The sequence below is a fragment of the Sebastes fasciatus genome, chromosome 10, assembly GCF_043250625.1.
Source record: "Sebastes fasciatus isolate fSebFas1 chromosome 10, fSebFas1.pri, whole genome shotgun sequence".
Lineage (NCBI taxonomy): Eukaryota > Metazoa > Chordata > Actinopteri > Perciformes > Sebastidae > Sebastes > Sebastes fasciatus.
In genome coordinates this window covers 7,169,847-7,194,134 of record NC_133804.1, presented here as the reverse complement: position 1 = coordinate 7,194,134, position 24,288 = coordinate 7,169,847, and the positions used below count along the sequence as shown (strand labels likewise).

Below are 24,288 nucleotides of genomic sequence, written 5' to 3'. Positions count from 1 at the left end.
AGAAGCTGTAAAATAGCAGTTATGCAGATACAGGTCTTATTATTTGTGACAGCTTTTTTTTTTCTTTTTTCTTTTTTAATAATGTATTCTAGCACAGTAGAAAGGGAAAGGGAGTAAGGAATCATGTTGAAACTTTAAATCATCAGTAATTGTACAATTAGAGATAAATCAAAGAAGTAAGAAAGAAAAAAGAAGGTGTTTTTCTTGTAGTGTGCCCTTCCTCTCTCTTAATCCTAGCCCTCAGTCAGAGCTCCCTGAAGCTACTAATCATTGATGCATGAGTAGCATGCATAGCAATCACCCAGCTCCAACTGACAGATGGAAATGTGTGACCCGGGAATAGCAAGGGCACATCCAAACAGAGTGTAACGCTCCCATGCTTCACTCTTTTCCAGCCATTGTCCTTCCTGTTGGGGTCTCTCCTTAAAACTGACTGTGTGCTGGGTCCTTATAGTGACTGTCATTATGGCATGAACTGCCAATAGTGATGATGAATGAAGTAAATAATGACAATATATTGGGGGGATGTCCAAATGGGGATAACAAGGCACACTTTCAGACTCTCCATTACAGTTCAGTGATCCTTTTCTCAGATCTCTTGGTTGTTCTACCTGAATAATTCTTCTTGTCACTATATTCACATTTAGTATTTCCTAAAACACCTATAGTTGTCATATGCATGATAGAAGATTGTATTCATATTGCCCAACCCTATACTGACTAAACAAATACATGAATGAAATTTGCACAAAGACAATAAACATTGGTGTCGGGTTTCCCAGCCTCCATTATGTCAGAGGTTGATCAGGTTACTGTATGTGTTGGTCTCTAACCTGATAGTGGATACATTCTGTATGTCATATATGACTTAATACAGACTACTAGAATGAGCACAGTCTTAGTTGGAGAGAGTGAATGAGCTAGTAGTAAGAATGTGACTCTGACTCTTGGGATATACTGTATGTGGCTGAGATGTAGCCACAACAGAAATAGAAAACTTTTCATCATGGGCTTAGGTTGTGTGTGGCATTCTAGCTTTAAATGATGTCATCCATAACTGCACTACAACTTTACTACTTATTACTTGCACTATGTCCACACATGTATATATGTACTGCATGTACAGTAAACAATGTTCCCACTTTTCATTTGTTATTAAAAAAGTTATTATTATAACTATTTGCTTTTTTAGCTTTGTCTTTAATGGCGCTTTCCCAAGCCATAGTCTGGCTAGTCCAAATCAGAATGAACTTGATATATTTGGCTAATTTTATATTTAGTCTGGTTCGGTTTTGCAGTGCACAAATCAAAGCGGGACGAATTAAAAAAACAAGAATTTGCTTAGGGTCGTGTACGAAAGAGTGAATTTATCTTCTTCGCCTCTAGAGCTGCTACTTCTATGCAGGGAATCGCAGACTTTGAAATATGGCTGTCAAAAGTTTTTTTCACTTTTACTCGGCACTGATTTACTGTGCATACGGATCCCGTCTCCTCCAGTTTATCTGGAATGACTTTATAAACGTCACTATTTTTGTGGACTTTATCTGGCATATTCTGTGTGCTCTCCCACTCATGTTAACCTGTCGTTTACCTGTGTCCATCTCAACAAATGCCCACACAGGCAGCCTTTGTTTTGGTTCACTTGGAAACGGTCCGAGACCACCTCTCGCAAGCGGTCTTGGACTGTTTGTTTTGGTCCGCACCAGAATACGATTACTGCGTTCACAACTGCCCAAATGAAGGTTGAATGCACCAAGAGTTGAACCGTGCCAGAGTTCGATTAAAACAGACTAAACATTGGCTTGTGAAAGCGCCCTAATACTCTAAGCTGTTGTAGAATTCCCCGCCAGGAGTCACTCCATCAGTGTCAATTATTTCAACTTTGTTACTGAGAAATCATGTTTTGTCTGTCATATTGGCATGGCTCTAAATACTACAATACCAATGAGCCTTGGCTGCCATTTCTATGAGGATATTAGGCTTGATGATTGGATGTTTTTGCCAAAATGCACATTGGGAGTCTCCTTCAGTGTTTATGTTCAGGCTTGTACCTTTGGCTTTTTTCTTAACACAGTTGTTCATCTTGTGTGCCGGTCATTTTAGTTTCCATCTACAGTAGAAAACCTCCAACTATGAGTCACGATATATCTTCTATGGTAAAAATGTAATGGAACTTTTACTTCCAGAAACAAGTGTGATGGAAAACATAGTACCCCATGCTGAGATTTAGTTGAGAAGATAAGGTTGTGAGTCAATCAGAAGACAAACAACCCGCCTAGGGTGAGAAACAGGAGAATTATCCTGTGAACAACCGATGCTGGAAATAAGATCCCACATTCCCCTGTTGGGAAGCCACTGCAATCTTGAGTGGTGAACATGTACTTTAATCCTTCCTTTTAGAGCGTGTCAGGAGAAAATGGGAATCAGTTATCTCCCGTATTGATCAGACACTTCCGTATGTTTTAAAGCTTCCGGATGAATGCCGTCAACTCTTTAATTGAAACATTTGCTGTGTGTCGAGCGCAGGTCCTCTGGCAGCTGTTGTATAGGGCCTGCTTTGCATTTTCTCTCTGCTTATTGACGTCTTGTCACCCTACAGCAGCAAGTTGAATGCTAAGAGGATTAAGAAGTTGCAGTGAGGAGGAGACAGAGGAGAGGAGAGGCACACAGTCTGCTCCCATCCTGTGTTACCTGGCTGTGCTTATAGGCAGCACACGAGCTTACAGCTGTGATTAGACACATCTACAGTAGAGGGCTGAATGAAGGGATACTAAGCCAGCTATTTGATCCCCATACAAGTCTTGGAGGGAAACTTTCCTCCGTATTACCAGTCTGGTGGAAATCAATAGTGATGGCGCATCACTGGTGCCGTGCCATTGTTCCGATGGACCATTATTCCGAAACCCCAATAGTCAAAAAAAATTCCCATTGGACTGAAAGCCCATTTATTTTAATGGTGGAGGCATGACCCGCCCAACTCTGCCTTACCTTGATATTCTTACCCTAACCCTAACCAATTTCACTCATCATGCCTAAACATAACCAACATAACCAACCCAACCAACAAATGCAGGGAGTACTAGCTAATCAGTGGCAGAGTAGTTCCTACTGGAGGTCATGCCTCCACCAGTAGAAAATAAATTGTGAAGGTCAAATAACGTCTGCATAATAATTAGCCATGTGCTTCTGTTTGTTGCATGGAGAATGTTTATTTTGAGCTTTGTTTTCAGGATAATGGGCTGTCAGACAAATAAGCTTTCGGTCCAATAGGACATTTTTCGGACAATTGGGGTTTCGGAATAATGGGCAGTCCCTGCATCACTAGCATGTTTGCTAGTAACAGCTGTGGTGTGTTGGGCTGGGCTTATCTTATGGATAGATAATGAATATTTTTTATAATACCAATGTATCATCTCTGGTGGTGATGAACCTACAGAGAACTTTCAGGTGAATCTGCAGCTCCCCTTAGCTTCATGGAGCTTTATAGTGAGCTTCAGCTCATTGTCTAAATTGTAGAAGAGAAATTTTAATTATTTACGAAAGTAAAAGTAACAATACCTGTGCCGTTGTGAGCAAATCCATTAAAATGAATTCAGGTCGCCCTGACATTTTACTGTTTTTAATGGAGTGGCCAGGTCATTAAAATGGACATGGGCTCTGTAGTTTATAGTGAGTTAATGCCACACACATTCTGGCGCTGTAAATACTCACTTATGCACCAAATTTGTATTAATCTGGCACTGAAAATTATCCACAACAAATTCATTATTTCCTCCCGTTTAAATATGTTTTTTGCTAAAAACTACAATACTTATTTTTTTTTTCTCAAGATTTGAGAAAGTACTGAAGGATGGACTAACATATGAACATTGGTTTTGCACTTTTCATTCACTTTGTTGTCAGTAAGAAAATGAGGATAACACCAGCCTTATCCTTTAAAAGGTCCTGAAAAGCTATTTTCTCAATCAGCTCCTTATTCTGAGTGATGTGGTACAACAAGAGCACACAATTATCTGCCAAAGTTTGAACAGTTTTGGTTATTTCATGACAGATTTCTATATTTGTGTTTGTGTCTGTGATTGTTTTACGGGTGCTCTGTTAAAAAGGTGATTCCCATTCCCATGCACCAATCAGAGTAGTTAGCAGCCAATCAAATCTGATCAACCCACACTCACTAAGTTTTTGTATGTGAAACTCTCGATAAATAATAACTAATGAAATTTTGTTCCAAACCTCAGCTTTGATTGTGGTTTATTTAGTCATGAATATTTAATGCAATAGAGAAATACTTAAAGGGTAACTTTGGTATTTTTCAAACCTATTTTCCCATGTTTTTATGTCTAACTGACTAAAAGCTACAACAATTTCTGAAATTCGTCCAGTATTGAGGGAGAGCGCTGTAGACGGTAGCTGCTCATAGGCTGCAATGTAATCCTATTGGGGCAAGCTGGCACCGTCATTTACGTCCACTAAAAGTGCTTGTTTTTGTCATGACAGGCTCTGATTGTTATTATAAGAGTCTGACATCATGGAAAGAGTCTTGCTCAAGGAGAAGTCTCGTTCTGAAATCTGGCGAAGTGACGTGTTGCCGGAAGACAACTGTAGAATAGTGGAATACATCCATGGTGGAAATGTGAGTGCCAGCCAGGCAGAGTTTGTCGTGTTTGAGTACACAAAGCATAGCTTAGTGTTATCTAAAAGATTTTCAATGTCTTGGCTGACTATTTAGACGATTTACATCTTTGAATCTGATGGCCGCCCGTATTTATTTGAGCCAGAGTATACGGATATTCGGATTTCAAAATGAGACTTCTCCTTGAGCGGAACTTGGACACATTAACAATCAGACCGGATCAAGTGAAAGGTAATAACAATGTTTTATTTCTCTGTAGGGTCCTCTTCATAATGTTGAGCCTGTCAGTGGCAAAAACAAATGTTGTCCCCATTAGTCACTTAGACACAAAAACACGAGAAAACAGGGTCTAGGTTGAACAATACCAAAGTTCCTCTTTAAGATTCAAGATTTCAAGTTTTAAGAGGCATATATTTTGCGATTTGTTCAAAATAGATGACTCATTATTTTAGTCTGCTACACTCTAACTAATGTCCATCTAGTCTTACAATGAAAATTAATGATCTCGATATGAAAGGAATCTTCTAAAGGGTGAAATGATGCTTCTTGTTTCTCACACAAATCAACATTCCTGAGGTTTTTTTTGGTCGTAATGACCAATTATCTGGATATATTCCCCATTCTCTCATTCTTTGCGCTGAACTTTGTAAGTGCTAATGGGACACTCTGAGCCTATATGGCAAGTATACATGTACATACACATAATATTACATGATGTTGCTCACCTCACTGTGGACCTCAAGGGGCCTGAGAGAAAAGACTTCAAAAATATGTGCACTGAAAAAGAAAAAAATCATAATGCAGGTGATGCTTCCTGGTAATAAAGTGTGTGCAGTGGAGGTGGTAGTAACTCCTGACCCTATTAAATTAATTAAGCCCCAGCTTATCATAATGGAGGGATGGAGAGAGAAAAAAAATTAGTCTGGTGGAGTCTGGTAGTAGTCCCTCTGAAAGCCTCTCGCTGATGAGGCTGGAGGGTAGGCACACCGAACAAACGCATAACTTATTAAATTAGTGTCGGTCTCCACGGGATGCACAATAATTGCCCTCCATGCCATTAAATTCAGCCTGCTTTTGGCTGTGCTTCCCAGGCTTCTTCAGCCAGCATGTACAAGGGTCCAAAGCCAATGATATCTGCATGCACTACCGTCTCAAAGTTAAAGTTTATACCAAATTAAAGGATAAATCCTGTGTATTATAACGTGGGTATTATACTGGTAGTTTTGTCCTTCATTAATTTTAATAATAACATTGTACTCACCAAGTTAATTCCTATGTTTAAGTATGGTATAGTATGTAAATGTATAGGTAGGTGACTCTATATGGATCGCTGCGGCTGGTGAAGTAGCAGGGGTTGTCCAATAATTGCAGGGTTGGGGAGTTCAATCCCCAGGTCCTCCTGTCTACTTGCCTATATATAGTTTGTCAGTTAGAAGAATTCAGCTATGGTGCAGTTTTGTTCTCAACTGTAAGGACAAAGTGTCCTTAGTTTACCTTCACAGACCTCTGAAATGCCACCTTTATCTCAGCAACATATTCTCATACAAACGTTCATATAATATCTTACGAAACGTCATTCCTCATTTGTCATGCGTTTTCCTACAATTACCGCTTGTTACATGCATACAGACTTTTCAAAATAAACTTCTGTCTTCACAGGAAACATGATAGGCAACAAAACTACTTTGTTAGGTTTAGGAAAAGATTGTGGTTTGGGTTAAAATAACTCCGGAAGTGGCGTTACTTAAGTACGGACGTTACGTGACAAATAAATCAACGTTAACTTCTGGTTTCACACGGAATACGAACAGCGGCCTCCTGGGCTAAAGTCTGTTTGTTTTTTGGAACCATCCATCCACCCTGCCCTCCTCCCTACGTGGTGTTTTTACCTCTTTTATTGATTTTGTATATACACAAATTCCACTGCATTGCATTTTGTAGGTAGCTACGAACAGTGTATGACAACAGCCTGATCTCAGTTTGGTTTAGTGATTCAAATAGATCTGGTGTTATGCCATTTGACCAACCATTATTATTAAGATACATAGCGAGCTGTCTACCTAGTTAGATCCATGACAAATAGTGAAAGATAAACGTCGACAAGCATGGATGAGATGGATGCAATGGTTGAGGTTGTTGTAACTCAACTAAAAGAGAAACAACAGATCTTAAATCAACACATTTCTTTGACTAACGTGAAAAAAAACATAAAGTTAACTGCTCTTAGCAACCGCTACCAGCTTCTGTTTCGACTGAAAATTACAGTATGGTGGGGTAGATATGTATCATGCTACTGATTGGTTAAAGTAACCTAGAAGGGAACTTGGACAGCGCAGACCGTCTTTCTATGTTGTGGAATATCGAGGTCATCATTGGAATAAAACATTTAAATGCTAATTTACAGTAATGGATGTAGTGGTTTATCCCACTTAAAGTGTTAAATGCCAAGTGTGACACTGTCACTTGTAGCTTAGTATAAAAATATTTTAAAAAGTAGGTCTGGGCATGCAACTTCAATACTGTTAGAGAAGTGAGGTTTTTATGAAATCCACACAAAGTGAGGTATTAAAAAAAAGTACTGTTTTGGAATCAGACAGCAGTCGCTGCACCCACTTGAAGTGAGAAGCGTAGCTGAATCTGTAGGGAGTTTAGCTTTGGTGAATTGCTTCAACATGCTAATGCCCTCTTTTCTATATCGGGTCTCATTCTGTGTCTGACATGATGAGGAGTAATGGCCTTTTAAATGGAAGCATCCAACAGCGTTTGCTCAGGGAAGGAGGCTGCTGGGATCAGACCTGTTTTTAACCGTCTCCTCCCCACTGGAGATCTGACAAGCTTCCTAACCACTCCCTTCCTAATCGGATAAGTCAGCTGAGCTCAATTCTCTTTTTTTGCCAACAGCCTGCTTCACATTCTTGTAACACACATTTGTACAAGGGACTCTGAATGTGGCAGGGATTATAGATATTTGCTGTTACAGGATCCTTAATGAGCTGTTTTCAGGGGCCCCTGATTCTAACCACACAGCTGCCTGAGCGCAGCCTGAGATAAAATGCATTGCAGTGAATCACACCGCAAGGTTTGTCTGGCATTAGTCGTGTTTGGGACTGTCATCATCCACTGTGTGGGAGATGGTTATTGATGCTTCCCATGGAAACGACACGTTCTCACTTCCAACATGTCAAATGTTGACACTTGGTCAGTGACCCTATGCTTCAAACCATGACGCTCTAAGTACCCCTTTAGCATCCGTTTTGGATGTGTCAGGGAGGGCGTGTCAGTTTCTGCTCGTTACATGCATAGTGTCTTTTCAAAATCAGCCTGGTCTCACTCCCACAGTATCAAATCAAAATCAGGGTTGTGCGGAGGTGTGTGGAGTTAGTTGTGTGTTTATTTGTGTTTTAGAACGTAACCCCCATGAAACAATCAGGAAATAGCATTATCTTTCTCTGATTCACTGCTCTGTTCTCGCTAACGCCGTTCCCCCTCTTCATTCACTATGTAGCACCCCAACACGCTATAGTAGCTATAAATAACCTTAAACTAAGATGAAGGGGTGTTTGAGTTCGGTTTCTTAAGGTAGCTACCAAAAAGGTTCACTTGTTATGGGTGAAAATTATATTACCCTAGTGATACACAATCTATTTACACTCACAGTAACATATTTTAAATAACTGACCCCAGACAACTTCTCTGAATGAAAAATGACTGTTTACTGACCGTTTTTAGTAATGTACAAATAATATTTACTCTTTTTGTTCAAAGAAAAAAAACACACTTTATGCCCCTTTAAAGTCCCCAAAAAAAAACACTTGAAATATTAGACCACACTGAAGTTATCAGATTACCTGAGCAATTAGTTAGCAAAACTTAAATTACCTGGCCAGTTACTGGAAAATTATGCAAAACTGAATAGGCTTACACAAATATACTTTAACAACACACTTAAATCATTTTAGATTCCCTTTTAAAAATCCTATTTCTTCCCTTTTCTTTTTACCACTATTCCCCTATAGAAAATAAACAACTTCAGATCCAACACTGAACTCAATTAGACTCTAAACATTTCTGTGGGCCCACACACACACTCACTCACACGCACGCACGCAAAATAATACGTGAAAGACCTGAAAGGTCCAACTTTCAGTTCGAAGTCTTCCTTGAAGAAACAGTTCGTAGTTCGGGAAAAACAGTTCAGGTCCCAGAGATGAATCCAGCGGCAGCGGAAACGAAATCCCCGCCACGTAGCAAGCAAACGTCCTCCTCACGTAGCGAGCAACAGCCTTCCTCACGTAGCAAGCAAGCGTCCTCTTCACGTAGCGAGCAACAACCTTCCTCAAGTAGCGAGCAAGCGTCCTCTTCACGTGGCAAACAGTCTTTTTTCAGTTAGCCACGCCGTCCTCGTGGCTAGTAAGTTTTACTAGCGTTAGCATAGCATCGACACAGCTCACACCAAACATTCAACTTAATCCACTGTGATAAAAGCAAAACGATGTTATAGTCCACAGCTACACTTTTCTACTGTTTACATAAACATTCACCAGGCTATCAAACCCAGCGTTACTCAACAATTCTTCCCACTACGTCGTTCTCTCTTCTCCTTCGTCTGTTCTACGTTTTCCCTTCTTTCCTCTCCTCTCTCCGCTTTTCTCTACTCCCGCCCCCTACTGGTTCTCTTCCTTAACTACAGCCAATCACCACAGGTGTCATTGACTGATGACTCCAGTAACCAATCACAAACAAAATAGCTGAAACTAAAGGCACAGTCTGTGTTTTTTTCACTTAGTTTACATCCACTGTTTACCTTAAAACAATATCCATTTATTTATTTTGACTACTCCTTAACACATTTACATCCTACCTTATTTATGACTAAATTACTTTTTAATTAAACCTTTGTTCTTTCTTCATTAAACTAAATTACTTTCAGTTTAATTTCTTTACTGGATTTATCTACCTAACTTTATTAGGCTAACTTGTTTTGGACTTTTTACACCTTAACTGTTTTACACCGGGCTACAACTATATAGCTCTCTCTGCCGTCGCTGCTCTCTCTCTCCCTCACTTGCTCATTTAGCCGAGGAGGAAGAGCCAACTTTGAATGCCGTATGTTAGCAAACACCAACCAACAATGGTTACATATTATAACTTTAAGAACAGGTGAAAAAATCTTTTTGCTAGGATAATCTCGAAAAGCATTCATGTTTTCTCTAGTGACAGATTAGCGCGGATTAAAACATATTTCTAGCCCAAAAGAAAGACATGCCAATAATGATATATAACTTGCTAACACACAATATGTACATTGTGTATAGAGTGCATTAATAAATTAACACTCATCCGTAAGAAAACATGAATGCCACTAACATGGGGCAGTGGTTCACTTCTGCCTCTTGTGGTCAAAATTAGTATCACAACAACAAACTTCGAAAGATGAGCCTGACAAAAAAATAATCATCTGCCAAAACTTTTTTTTTGTTCCCACCTGTTTTCACAGATGAAAAAAGGAACACATCCTTGCTCTTCACTTGTTCCGAAGTCATAAACACAGGAGAGAAAACACTTTATATCAGACTTCGAAAATCAATCACCAGAATTTTGTTTTTCTCACTTGCCTCTCAGGGCTTCCAAAGCATCTTAACAACGCTGTAGAAAAGAAGCTGTCAGTCAATTGTATATGTGCGTCAGCTCCCTCTGTTTGTCATGCAAAACAGACACTGTAATCAAATAACTATTTCCCCCTTTTCTTGTCATCATACCATCTCCTTGTTTGCTGTGCTGTAGATGGAACACAGCATGACAACAGCTCTCTCTGTAGAATGGCCAAATGTCAAGACAGAGAGAGAAACACAGGAACAACCACTCGGGCAGAGAGAGAGAGAGAGAGATGATGAAAAATGGAATGAATGATGGAATGAAACAGAAAAGTGAGAGGAATGATGAAGAATGCCCAGTGCGAGCTGCGGCGACCTATAAATAATAAAGTTGGACAAGGAGAGGGGGGAAAAAAAGACAAGACAATTAAAGCTCCTAACTGATGTGCAGCTTAGCAACGGGACAGTCGGATGTTTCCATCCAAAACAAAACAAACAAACGAGAAGAAGACGAGCAAAGTCTCGGGGAGAGTCGGTGGGAGCTGATAATGAGGACTCGCCTGTAAACAATGAAACACTTTACGAATTTGATCTGTGACATACGCAGAGGGGATACTGACACATTCTGTTAATTAGCATGGCTAATTAGCCGCAATGCAACAATAATTAATTTAAAAAGTGATATTTAAATTAATTATTGATTACATTAATTAAGTCAGAGGGGGCAAGAGGGGGGAGTGGGGGTAATTAAGATAAATGTTAAATGTGTTGGTAATTGGGTTAGGATTGGAGCGAGGTGATGATGATAATGATGTAAAGACAGGATGCCAGGGAAGAGAAGCAGCAGACTGTCATGTGGCTGTTCAATTCATCAGCAGGCTGCAAGAGATGGAGGAAGATGGATAGATAGACAGGGGGAGAAAGAGAAAGGGGAGGATTGGTGGGGGCTCACACACTTCCAGAAGTGTTATTCAGAGACTTCTTGCTAATCAGCGGTGGACTGTGCGCAGTGTTTCCGCAGTGTTCTTACTAATGAGTGCCTATTGATTGGTCTAACCCCTCTCCCGGCCCGGCTCACCTCCTCTTTGATCAGAGCACTGAATCACTGGTTAACACTGGACTGCTGCTGGATGGACACAGACAAGCTGCTGCTGATAATTACAATGAGAGCAGACACACGACTTTACCTCCTGCCTACTCTCTACTTCAGGGAAACGAGAAATCTGAAGAGCCTAAGCCCACATTTTTTTGCACAATTAAAGGTAGGCTGGATTATCAGATGGGCGACCCCAGACCTCTAGAATAAAATTCAACAAAATACAACTTCATCGTCTAAAAGGCTGGATTTTCAACAACACCGAGGGCCCTATTTTGGACGATCTATAACGCATGGTCTAAAGTGCATTTAGGGTTTAGCATTTAGTCCAACTCCACTTTTGCAAGTTAAGCAGCGCATAATCTGAGTGCAAAGAAAGGCACAAGGTGGTGCTTGGCCGGTCTCCCTATCCTCTGTTCCATCAGCAACTCCATTTGACTGCATATGAGCAAATGCACCAATAACCTATTTAACTGGTTCAGGCGGCTCAGGGAAGGGCAAAATTCATTATAAGATAATAAGCACAAATCTAAATATGATAAACATGTATTGATAAATAATGAAAACTGTATTACTTTCTGATATAACCCACTGGGGGCTCGGACCGGCTGAGCGGAATCCTCCGGAGAGGTACGTCTACACTCACGCACACACACAGAGGGATGATGGGAGGAGACCCCACAGAGGCGTGTGTGCATCGTGATCTCTCTGGTCACTGCTGAGAGCGCGCTGCAGGTTGAGCTATACAGAATGCCCGAGAGCCTCACTTCATTATATTCCATCATGTTTTGAATTGTCACCTGTCATCTATATTTAGTGTTTTTCTTTAACATAAAGAAAAACATTGTTCGAACGCCGACACTGTATTTAACCGAGGAGGAGTGCTGCTGTGCGTCACTGTTGGTGTGTGTAACAAGCGAGACATCTTAATATCTGAATAACGCGCCCTTTAAATAGCAGGAAAATACTGCGCCAGACTTTAGACCAGGGATTTGGTGGTTAATAGCGCAATCGCTTTTTGCTGCTTGAAGATAGAAATGCGCCTGACCACACCTAATTTTAAGACCAACACGCTCATGGGCGTACAGATGCACGCAAGTCCTACTTACACAATGTGGGTGCAGGGCGTGAAAATGACAACTGCGTCGGTCTGAAACTAGCAGTCACAGTTTCGCTGCGCTGTGTGCCACTTTGCACCGGGTGTATGATAGGGCCCTGAGAGTACAAATTAATTAATTAATTCATTTAACCTTTATTTTAAACCTGCAATAACCAATTCATTTTGCCCTTTCGAGGCAACAGAAACAAGTTGTGAACACAAAGTTTGCATATCATTCACCTTTTACAGTTTTTTTTTTACTTTTTACACATTAAAAACCTTAACTTTTGTAACCATGCCTTAAACAAAGGCACCAAAATTGCAAACACATGTTCTGCTTTGCACTTTCGATGCAATTCTGCAACACACTTCTTGTAAAACACTAAACACTCTTTCTTACATTAGACCCACACGTTCACGAATGAAATCTTTTGCAATCATTGGGAAAACACTTCTATTCAAAATGCAACAAATACCTGAAATTGGCAACACAAACACACACACACAAACAACACTACAAATAGACCTCAGGTAAGCTCACCTCTTTTGTGAGAACTTTGTAAACATAAGGGTTATTCAAATGGTGCATGTGTGTATCATTTTGTCGCAACAATGCCATTTTGATAAAGGCTCCTCCAGTCCGCATGTCAAAGTGTCCTTGGGCAAGATACTGAACTCCAAATTGCTCCAGAAGGAATGTGTGAATGAGTATTTAGATCCTGATGAACAGGTTGGCACCTTGCATGGCAGCCTCTGCATCATGTGTGTGTGAATGTTGGCACGTAGTGTAAAGCACTTTGAGTGCTTGGAAGACTAGAAAGGCGCTAAATGCAAGTCCATTTACCATTCCATTTACCATGTATATAAGTCCAAGTGGTGCAGGAATGAGTCCTAAAAGCCAGAAAAGAGTGAACATGTTTGCGCTTCCGGTTCCCTCGTATGAAAGTCAATGGGTTTTTGGTTAGATGCCTGAGATAAGAGATTTTACTGTTTTGTTTTGAAGCTTTTACGTGTCTTGATAAAGGTGGTTGCTACCAAGTGGCTAAATGAGACTACAGAGGTTGTTGAGGACATCAAATGTCATCACGCCGACCACGGGGAAACACATATACTCAGTGGTGGTGACGTTGAAATCATGCCACCGTGTTGTAATTCATTTATAGCCTAACGTTAGCTTTTTATCTCTGCCGATTGCATTTACATTTTAAAAAATAATAAAAGTTGTGTTCATTTGTGAAGATTATCTTGTTGAACAATACATGTAAGTCTGTTTGCAACAGATTTTCTATTTTCTGCTATGATCCAACATCCAATGAAGTGTCTCCTGATTGAAATTGCTTTTTTCTCTGAAAGCAGCTACCTACTGAAAACAACACCATGAGAGCGGTGAGAATGAACCGAAACAGTAAAGTTGCAGCCCAGAAAGCTAAACGATGAACTTAAACTTGTTGGTTTAAGTTCAGTGTAAGTACAGGTTAACAAGTGGCATGCCTTTTGGTCATTTTGCTAACAAGGTTGATGGCATTTCCCCTGAAATCGCCTTCTGCATATGCTGTATACATCGACAGATAAATAGACAGAGAGACAGACAAACATACAGATAGATAGATAGATATAAATAAATTCAACCTTAGTGCCGATGTAAATGTGTGGTGTTGGAAACTGTTCTCAGCGGCTGTTGGGACAGAGATGGAGTCTTCATTTTTGCCCTTGTAGATTCAGGTTTATGAGTTATCCTCTGATGGAAATGGAAGGTTTGTCTATGAGACAGAGTCCAAGTGAAAATGAGGGGAGCAGAAGGCAGCTTCACCTCCAAATCTGTTGACAAGCCAAATGATAATGTGATGGAGTGAGAGAGACAGAGAGAGGGAGAGAGAGAGAGAGGGTGATCAGATCGGGTGGGAATAGGGAATAGATATGCAAGGTAACTCAATTAAGGGAGGCAATTTCCACCCTCCCCTCTTGCCCTGAAAGAACTAGAGCAAGTGAAGCCACTTACAATGGTGTCAGAGGACAAATGGAACACAGAGGCTGAAAAAAAAGCGTTTTCATTTAAAGAGAGAGGACACAGAAATACAGCAGAACCGGCATATTCTGACAAACGAAACCATCTGGTTGAATGTCAGGGATTGGAATAGAATCAAGTGTAGTCGTAGAAAAATATAACAGAGAATCCCAGTAACAAATTCAAAAAGACTAAGTTAAAGGAGAGACAAGTAGTTATTAGTCACAGCCAGGTGTCAGTTATCCCTCTGTCCTCTGTCATTGAGCTCTATTCCCATCCAAAAAACACATTATGTTCTTGTGTAGGCGTGGACAATTTGGCCAGATTAAGGAACAGTGAGGGTTTCACCAAAACACACCACCAGTAATACCACAGTTTCTTATGATTGCTTAAGCACAATTTTGAAAAGAGGGCTCATTTTGTCAAAACTCGCCACACAATAATAATAATTTATTAAAAAAGAAATGAATTTGTCACCGTATGAGATACTCAAAATGACTACAAAGAGACACAAAACAACTACAAAGGGACTCAAAATGACTACAGAGAGACACAAAATGACTGTAAAGAAACTCAAAGCAACTAAAAAGAGACTCAAAAAAACTATGAAAAGGGGCAAAACAACCACAAATAGAATCAGAATGACTACAGAGACACACATTAAAAACTACAAAGAGGCTCACAACCACTATGACAAGGTGCAAAATAACTACAAAGGGACTCAAGATGACTACAAAGAGACACAAAATGACTGTAAAGAAACTCAAAGCAACTAAAAAGAGACTCAAAAAAACTACATAGGGACTCGGAACAACTACAAAGAGACACATAAAAACTACAAAAAGAGGCTCACAACCACTATGACAAGGTGCAAAACAACCACTAAGAGACTAGAAATGACTACAGAGACACAAAACAACTACAAGGAGACTCACAACGACTATAGAGACACATAAAGTCTACAAAGAGACTCACAACCACTATTACAAGGTGCGAAACAACTACGAAGAGACTCAAAATGACTAAAAGAGACACAAAACAACTACAAAGAGACTCACAATGACTATAGAGACACACATAAAAATGACAAAGAGGCTCACAACCACTATGACAAGGTGCAAAACAACCACTAAGAGACTAGAAATGACTACAGAGACACAAAACAACTACAAAGAGACTCACAACGACTATAGAGACACATAAAAACTACAAAGAGACTCACAACCACTATGACAAGGTGCAAAACAACTACAAAGAGACTCACATTGACTATAGAGACAAAACAACTACAAAGAGACACAAAACGACTACAAAAATGGGCAAAACAACCATGCAAAAGATAACTACAAAAAGTCAGATCAGATTTTGCACATGTTGGGGAAAAATGTCACTAGCAGGCAAACTTTGGTGAAAGAGGTGAGGCATCAGAAAACACACAATTGTTTTTTTTAATGGGTTTGCATACAGGTCATCTTATATGGCATTGACAAACGTCTATTTTGCCATGTAGGTATTAGAATTAGATCGACCAAATAATCCCAATCTGTCCTCTGTGGACCATTTATATCCAGATTATAATATTTCATGAAATAATATCATACTGTATGCACATAGCAGAAAGGAAGTTATTTTTTAGGTAGGCACCACCTACAGAAACTTTGATGTTTCAATTTACTGTTTCATTTAAAAAAAGAAAAGGTAAATAAATGATCATGCAAATATTAGACACAATTTAAAACAAATGTTCTGGTTAATTTAAAATAGTTCAAGTAAATTTCTCAAATCAGGTTTTGATTTCATGCCTTCATCTGTGTCTCTGTCTATGTCTTTTTACCTCTTCGTCTCATTCACACACACACATCCTGTCTCCTTTCTCCTATGCCTCATTTTCTCCTCTAAATAATGATGCAGCAAACTTAAATCTCAGCATAGTCGTATATAGTCAGCATCTCAGAATAAGAATGAATTTCTCCGGCCTGCCTCACAGATGGAGCTTTTCAGCAGGTCACTCTATTTATGTTCCAATCCAATCCAGCCGTGACTTACTCACACCATTACTTTCATTCAGGATTATTGCAGAATGCCTGTCTGCTCTAACTGGAGTATATATACCTGGCTGAAGTTTCAAACAGAATTTCAAACAATCTAAATGCGCCTCCATGCTGTGCACATGTCACTGCAATCACATACTTTTATAAAGAAAGACATAATAGCTTCAGTATGCTGTTATGCACAGCAGTAGGCTGTCTGTCTTTCCTCTCTGTCCAAAGACAGTCACATATTATCACTGTGTTTCACATAAAAGCACTGTCTGCTCTTATACACTGCAGGCTTTTGGTTTATCTATTTTCAATAAACAATAATAACATTAATAATGAATAAAGTTCAATTATTTATCCATCCCACATAAGCAGATATGATGTAAAATAAACAACACACTGTGTATCTATGAAGATGAAAATTATGTGTAAATGTATCAGTGAATTTTGTATCCAGTTCTTTTCACTCTGGATTCAACTATTAGTGCATTTTAAAATGTTCAGGGCCTAATGATTTAAATAAGGGCTATTTAAGTGTTCGTACTGGGAAGTTGATTTACCAAAGAAAAAAAAAAATTGCTGATTTACTGACGTCTCTTTCCCAAAGTAAGTCTATGGGGGAAAAAAGTATTTTTTGGCTTAATGGCATCACGTGACAGACACGGAAGTTGTAATTCCCCCGTTTGGTCACTATGTAAGATTTGCTTCAAAGCCTGGCCCCGGCCTCAACTCAAGGTCCAGTTACTTGCTTTTTTCTAGAAGCTTTCTACTGCATCTCACAGCCTTTAATAAACAAATGGATTTACTCTTTTGCTGATAAAGGCCGTGATATGCAGTTGAAACCTCCAGAAAAAAAGCTAACAACTGGACCTTGAGCTAAGATTATTTTGTCAAATTGCACAAACTGTCTGCTCTAAACAGCCATCAAAGTTTGCAGACCCATTTCCTGTTTTAACTTTGACCTTCTGTGCTTGCTATATTGTGTGCACACTGTTCTTCTGTGCAATGAGGGATTATTGGCAACATTTCAAGTGCGCTCAATTTCAGTTTTACCTCTGAAATAATCTGGATAACTACTGGTAATCCACTGAGATTAAAGTCACTCCGATAAAGGAGGTATTGTTGCTGGTTGTTGGTATCAGAAAACAGCTAATTAATACCTAGTGTGGTAAATGATTGCTAAAATTAAATTAAAGTTAGATGCAGAGGTCAAATTCATGTATGTAATTGTATGTATTTGATCATTGTAATACGGTTTAAGTTAAATTTAAAGACAATCACAGGCCTAATCTGGTTAAACTGTTGGCTTGTTTACAACCTGTCTGATCATCTGCCTGCTTTGCGTTTGTTGCCTTTTAATGGCGTTGTAGTGATGTTAAAGTGTTCTCAGATCTCAGCAACTAACTTGGTTAGTACAATGTTGTTATACTGATGGAAAGCATGGTAAAATAGAGAACAAATCAGACCCTCGTTGTAACAAATTTAGAGAGATTGAGTTATCCTTTAAGTTTCATATTCTTTTCTTTGTTCAACCCGGTAAAGCAGGAAACAATCCCAGGATTGTGGCTCAGAGGGCCCAAAGGCTCCAGGCTGACTGTGTGGCCACTGCTTTAAAATAGCCTATAGATAACAACAAGTATAGGCCCAGGCCAAATGAAATCAATGATCTAAACAAGTTTAAGGTTTGACCTTCACAATGCAGCAGAAATGGGCGGCTGTGGTCCAGAGGGTAGAGCAGGTTGTCCACCAATCGGAAGGTCGGTGGTTCGATCCCCGGCTGCTCCGGGTCACATGTTGATGTGTCCTTGAGCAAGACACTTAACCCCAAATTGCTCCCGGAGGCATAGCCATCGGTGTGTGAATGAGTATTTAGATTAAATCCTGATGGGCAAAGTTGGCACCTTAGCAGCCTCTGCCATCAGTGTATGAATGTGTGTGTGAATGGGTGAATACTGACATGTAGTGTAAAGTGCTTTGAGTGGTCGGAAGACTAGAAAAGCGCTATATAAGTCCAAGTCCATTTACCATTACCAATTGAGATAACAAGAACACATATTAATACCACCCTCTTTGAATGTTTCATTCGACTGAAGAGGCGTTATCAATAGTAGGTTAAGAAGGCTGTTATCTTCTATTCACATGGTTGATCACCAATAGGCTGCTAGACAAAGTTACAAACCTCTTACTTACCTCTAGTGGCTGTAGTAATTATGGCGGGAGGCAAAGGAGGAAGTCAGGTGATGTAGTATAAAGAGCGACAAAGTCTACATAGGGAGGAGGTCGGCGTGGATGGATGGGTCAATCAAACACAGGAGAGAATACTGTTCGAGTTCTGTGTGAAAGTTAACTTACATAAGTTACATAACATACACAACTTAACGTATGCAGAGTAAATGTTCTTATTTCAACCTAAACCATGATCTTTTCCTAAACCTATAACCAAGTATTTCTGTTGCATTAACTTAACAAAGTTCTCTTGTTGGAATTCAGTGTTAACCACGTGTTTAAAATGTCGACGGTTTCCCTTCCACACCATGCGGTTAGGTCAATTTGCCAAGTCTGAAGAATTAGACGAGATGATAATAACTGATAATGCTCATTCAATCGGCTGACAACATTCAAAATGGGTGTTAATACCAGGTGTAAATCCAGATAATTAATCCAAAATACAGATCACGTGTTAAAACGAGTTTGAAATGGGATCTAAATGTGTGACACATGTGATCACACATTATTTCTGAGTACCACTTGCCTGCAGTTTAAACTTTCTCAAGATTACAAACTTAAAGTGTTTGATGTGAGGCGAGCTGGCTCGGCTGCTCTGATTCTGCTGCCTGACGTCCATCTGCGTCCATGTTGCTCCTTCTCCATCCCTCCACGTGTCTGTCTCCATCTGTCCACTCCTCTCTGTCTGTCTCTCCTCCACTCGCCTCTGTCTGTCCTCTCATCCCTCTCTCTCACTGTCGCTGTGGGGAGGCTCGTGTTGGCTTCACACCGTCTGTCTCTCGCCAGCTGACTGACTGACTGAAGCTCCCACTGCTTGAGTGATGCCACCATGACAGCACCATTCTGGACACTGTGTGTGTGTGTGTGTGTGTGTGTGTGTGTGTGTGTGTGTGTGTGTGTGTGTGTGTGTGTGTGTGTGTGTGTGTGCGTGTGCGTGTGTGTGTGTGCAGGCATGAAGGCACGTTTTTTTTTTGCAAAGTTAGCACATATGTGGCTGGAGCAGCAGATGTGTCGTTGACAGTGGCTATTGTTGTCATTGAAAAGCAGACTCTGCATCGTTTTTTCTGAAAAATTCAAGCACCTGGTAGCGTGCGTCTTTGAGGTGTCACATGCAGTCTGTGAAACGGTATCGGTAGTGGGGCTAAATGAGTCGAGGTGACAGGCAAAATCTGGGATTGTTAGACAAGCTTTAACAGCTTCCAGAGACAATGCTGTCGATTGTGTGGCACTGTGTTCCAGCTCCAAAAGCCATCAGTTGGATGAAGCCATGTTCCACGTCTTCTAGAAACATTCACTCTTGTATGTGTCAACACACTGCCCCTGGTGTCTGTTCAAACTTTCAGACTCTGAAGAACACGCAGGCACACTCTGTTGTGTTTTCCAGGGTGGAGTTCAGTCTATTGAAGTGTGAATTACTTCGGCCTCAACACTCTCTCTGTTTTTTTTTCTCTTTATGCAATTACTTTTCTGACAAGTTGTCCATTGCGTTGCCTTTAACAAATGAGAAGAGAGTAATTCAAGGTTGACAAAAAAAATGGAGTTTTCTCAGCTGTGAGTTCTACAGTAATAGCCTTCCTTTAAATTAGCAGGTTATCTAGAAATGTACTGGAGGTCACACACTCATACACACATTGGAGAGAAAGCAGAAACTCCCTGAAAATGGAGACACTGTGAAGTAATAACACTCAATTAGACAGTGCTCTGTGCGGTTTATTCCACTCTGATGATAATCTCTGGTCTGTGTGATTTGTCTGTTGGTGAAGTTTATTCATCACTTCCATCTGAAGTTTGGTTGTGATTTTTTGGGGCCATAAATTAATCTTCAGACCGCGATTTTGTGTTATTCTATAATAATAAATAATAGCATAAATAAATATGGCTAAAATGGGATTGTTCAAAGAACCTTGTGAAGTTCATGTGTAACGACTTCCAGATTACCAACTTCAGCATGCTGGAGCTAAATGCTAACATAAGCATGCTAAAGTGTTCATAATGACAATGTCAACACGATGACTTTTAGTTGGTAAAATAAAACATAAAGTAGGAAAATGTTATTTGTTTTGCAGGTATTTAGTCATAGACCAAATACAATTTTGACCTGATGATGGCGCTAGCTGAATATTCAGGGGATCACCAAAGTTTCATGGCAATCCATCCAATAGTTGTAGTATATTTCAGTCTGATCCAAATTGGTGAACCGACCAGCAATCCCTAAAAATGATCATCCAGCAGTCCCTTCTTTCTCTCAAGCTAACTTGCTGGCGCTGCAGATTTTTTTGGCAGTCATTGTCACAAGTACATTTTAAGTCAAGACCAACAAGTCCCATATTGAGAGCAACTCCCAAATCAAGACCAACAAGTCCTGATTCTAGAACAAGTCTCAAGTGAAGAAAAAGTCCCAAGTCAAGACCATCAAGACCAACAAGTCCCAAGTCAAGAGCAAGCCCAAAAATCAAAACCAACAAGCCCTGAGTCTAGAACAAGTCTCAAGTTAAGAACGAGTCCCAAAACGAGACTATCAAGTCCAGAGTGAAGAAAAAGTCACAAGTCAAGACCAACATGTCTCAAGTCAAGATTAAGTGTCAAGCAAAGAAAAACAAGTCCCTAATGAAGACCATCAAGTTCCAAGATGAAAGCAAGTCCAAAATCAAAACCAACAAGTCCTGAGTCTAGAACAAGTCTCAAGTCCAGAACAAGTCCCAAATCAAGACCAACAAGTCTCACATCAAGAACAAGTCCAAAGTGAAAAAAAGTCCCAAGTCAAGACCAACAAGTCTCAAGTCAAGAACATGTCCCAAGCCAAGAACAACAAGGATCAAGCCAAGACCATCAAGTCCCAAATCAAGACCAACAAGTTCCAAATTGAAACCAAGTCTAAAATTAAAACCAACATGTCCTGAGTCTAGAACAAGTCTCAAAACCAGAACAAGTCATGACAATTTCAATGAAGGATGTCATGGAATTTCAATTCCACTCATGAACCGTTGCCATGTGAAAATAATTCCTTTTAATGTCTTAGAATGTTTCGTATGTTGGCGACAGTTTGTTGTTGTTGACCACAGCATAGTCTTGACATCTAAATGTGATAATCCGATGTTCATCTGTTGTCAGTCTGCTTGTCTGCACTGACAAACACACCTTTACCTCCTACTTGTGAAATGTGAGATTGATTGAAGTATTGTCTATCCATTGTCGGGGAAATGTAGAATGTCTTCTGCACTCTGGCTCGAGTTCATGTCATGAGATTTCAGTGAGTGTGGAGTCAGAGTCCTGTCATATTCAAAGCACCGTTTTGTCTTTGGTACCAGGAGCTGTTCAAATGTCAGATTTTTTACAAAAAACAAAACAAAACAAAACAACTGTGCAGCGTGTAGGACACAGAGGGGATGACAGTTTCCAGTTTGTGTATTTGCCATAGAAGTGCAGAAGCTTCCAGCAGACTTTGTTGTCCTTTATGTGGCCAGATATTGTTTGTCTTCCCTAACATCTAAATGTGACACCGCAGGAGTGACTCCACTTGTGTGTTAATTGATAGTGTGCTTGTTAAAGCTAACAGGAAAAGAGACAGTGCTTGGTTTCAGATTAGACGATGCTCTCTGGTCCCTGTAGCTTTCTAACACTTGATGATTACATGCTGTTTCTCCTGCTCTAATTATCCTATGGGTGGGACTGCTTTAGGGCACCCTTTTTAGACGCTAGTCTTTCTTTTCTTTTTTTTATCTGCCCGCTACAATGAGTGGGAAACTTTTGATGTGCAAGACGAACATTATTTTTACCCACCAAAAGCCAGCAATTACTGGTCGCTACGCTGTATTTTTAGAACCTTAAAATGACTTGAGAATAAAATGTCATGACCATATAAATCGGGATAAGAGGGCAGTTTGCTGCTGTTTCAGAGTGTATATATGTGAGAGAGTGGTGAAGTGCGTGGGGAGTGATGAGAGAACTATAATCATATTTATGTAGTTAAATTGGTTATTGTTCATGACTGAATGTGGGTTTTGTGTCAGTGCACACCCTGGATAAGCGTATGCCATTTGCACATGCAGACTCACTCTGGCTATCTGAGATGACAGTGATGCATGTCTGACTGCACCACTGACTTGATGGAACTTGATTTAGAAAATCTCTTCTTGGAGCCAATTCATGTTTCTCCTCCAGTGGCCTGTTCTGTGTAGCTCTGACAGTTTGCAGACATGCACTTATGCCGCCGTGTGTGTGAGTGTTTTACTCAGTGCAGCTCATGGATGTGAATCTGTGGGCAGTCTGGACTCCAGCACAGCTGACAGAGTCAGGGTGGAGAGGGGGGGGGAGACCACGCTGTACAGGGTGCAGCAGTGTGTATGTGGTTGCAGTGCTGCAGTCGTTCACTAGGGGGGGCACACGGTCTGCTGCTCTCCTCCTTCACGCTGCTGTACTCACACACCAGACTGATCTCACACACTGAAGGCACATGGTATTTTCCTGTTATGGCCTAGATCAAATCACAGAAATTAGACGAGAGAGATGACTGATAGAGAACAGAGATAATTAAAAATGAATAAAAGTATACCTGGCTGGTATATTTATTCACGACGTTTGGTCTACGAAAAAGCATCACAGGTCAACATGGATGCTGGGGAAATTATCCAGAGGACCACAGAATTTCACACAAAAAAAACACACAATTGTGGTAAAATCAACTGGTAAATGAAAAACCTTGAGAAACACACACTGCCACCTAGGTAATTTGGTAAAGGCTGCTTTAAAAAGAACCAAATCTATAAAACACACTGTCAAAAGAGTAGCACAAAAAGGTAAGTAAAGGGCAAAAACATGTCAATACTCATTATGAAATCAGAATCAGATAATTAATTTTAGGTATGTAGTTCTGGTTAGCTAGCACAACTTGTAGCCAGTTCTCCATTTGTAATAAATTGATGATAAAAATACAATTAATGGTAAAATGGCAATGCTTTTGATGCCATGTGCAATTAATGCCTTTGTGCAAAACACTACTAAAAGATGATGAAGATATCCTTCATGTTTTCTGCTCCAGCCACTTGGAATAGTGTGCAGAAGGAATTTAAATGGTATAAAGCCTATGGTATATATGACTCATTTTGTCTGTTCTTAGCCAAATTTGTGTGTTATTGTCTGCTTTTATTATTGTTTTATCTGCTCACGGATTTTGTTTTGCTTTCTCTGCAACTTTTTGTAGTTTTGGGGCCGGTTCCCCTAGCAAAAGAGGTTTTTTTTCCAGGTGAAATGATACTCAAATGCATGATTTCAATAAATAAATAATCTAAATAAAGAAATACTACAAATACATGCATATTTCTATGATTATGCTTAGTGCTCATTTATACTTAAAATGTCCTTTCCATTTTACACTGTCTCTGTCAAAATGTCCACAGTAGACATGAAAAATGTAATAAAGACAAGGTTGACATAAAAATAATCTAGCCTTATTACACACACACAAAAAAAAATCAGCTCCAAAGGAGTTCCATTTTTGGACAACAATGGAGGTAGACCTAGGTCTACAGAGGAATAAGCCATATCACCAGCTTCCAGCTTTCTCTCTAACTCTTGTCACTCCATCCATTGTATGGTC

At 39.9% G+C, this 24,288-nt stretch overlaps 1 long non-coding RNA gene across 1 annotated transcript in view; it reads left to right on the top strand.

The window, feature by feature from the left end:
* Positions 1-24,288, top strand: part of LOC141774982 (uncharacterized) — a 1,018,885-nt gene that overhangs the window by 440,087 nt on the left and 554,510 nt on the right. The window lies entirely within an intron of this gene.